Source organism: Silene latifolia, chromosome 1 (assembly GCF_048544455.1).
Source record: "Silene latifolia isolate original U9 population chromosome 1, ASM4854445v1, whole genome shotgun sequence".
NCBI lineage: Eukaryota > Viridiplantae > Streptophyta > Magnoliopsida > Caryophyllales > Caryophyllaceae > Silene > Silene latifolia.
The window spans coordinates 144,775,280-144,776,553 of record NC_133526.1 but is presented as its reverse complement, the minus strand read 5'-3'; the positions used below and the strand labels follow the sequence as shown (position 1 = coordinate 144,776,553).

Sequence of the window (1,274 nt, the reverse complement as noted above, 5' to 3'; positions counted from 1 at the left end):
ACCTACAATGCCTAAATTCTCGTCACACTCCGTACCCACCGAGGAGAATCTACCAAATGGTACTCCTACACCGCAACATCTAACCGGAAATTTTATTGCCAAGTCCTCCTTCATCCAATTAGTTGAGAGGAGCCAATTTGGGGGGATGCCTAGTGAAGACCCTCATTCTCATATGGAAACCTTTTGCGACTATTGTGATGCAATCTAACAAACGGGCGTGACTCAAGACCAAATTAGATGGGTCTTATTTCCTTTTTCTCTAATCGGCACCGCGAAGCAATGGTTAAAGGGCCTTGATAAGGCCACCCTCGGAATAGATTCTTGGAAGAAGTTGGCTCTAGCTTTCTACAAAAAATTCTACCCACCGGAAAAGAATAACATGCTAAGAGCTCAAATCACGGGTTTTAAGCAAAGGGATGAAGAATCTTTGTATGAAGCTTGGGAGCGGTTCAAGGGAATTTGTCGCTCATGTCCTCACCATGGACTTAGCGAATGGTTTTTGGTACAACAATTTTGGAACGGTTTATATGAAGATTCTAGGAACATTCTCAATATGGGATCAAATGGAATGTTCACCGAAGTTGATGACAATCAAACATGGAACAAGATTGAGGAAATGGCGATCCATAACTCACAATATAGTAGACCTCGCAAGGCTACTAGAGGAGGAAAGCATGAAGTGGACTCCGTTACTCAATTGGGTGCTCAACTTAGTGCTCACATTGACACAATCAACTTGAAGTTTGAACAAGCTATGGCTAGACTTGAAGAAAACTCAAAATCATCAAAGCATCATGTTAATGCCATGACGGCATCCTCATCAATCCCAAGTGGGATATGTGAGAATTGTGGAACTTTGGGACATGACCAAGGTGAATGTAGGGGAACAAATGAACAAGTGAATGCTTTCCAAGCATACAAGAGTGGTACCCCTTATTCCAACTTTTACAATGAAAACACCAAATTCCATCCAAATCTCTCATACAAAAGCCAAAATGTTCAAAACCCTCAAACAACATACACTCCACCACCCATAAGAAACCAAAATCAAAGACCCTTTTACAATCAAAACCAAGGTTACCAAAATCAAAATCCATACAATCACCAAAATGACCAAGGTTTTGATGTCCAAAAAGCGGTCCTCCAAATGCAAAAGAATCAACAAGAATTTTTCACTCAAATGCAAAAAGATAGCCAAGCAAAGGAAACCACCATCAACAACATCCTAACTCACACCAAGATGTTGGAAACACAATTGACTCAACTAGCATCTT

At 40.8% G+C, this 1,274-nt stretch overlaps 1 non-coding gene across 1 annotated transcript; it reads right to left on the bottom strand.

Moving 5' to 3' along the window:
• Positions 1–379: 379 nt before the first annotated feature.
• LOC141625732 (small nucleolar RNA R71) lies at positions 380–486 on the bottom strand. Its single transcript, XR_012535501.1, has one exon. It is a non-coding gene; the product is annotated as a small nucleolar RNA R71 (small nucleolar RNA).
• Positions 487–1,274: the final 788 nt, after the last annotated feature.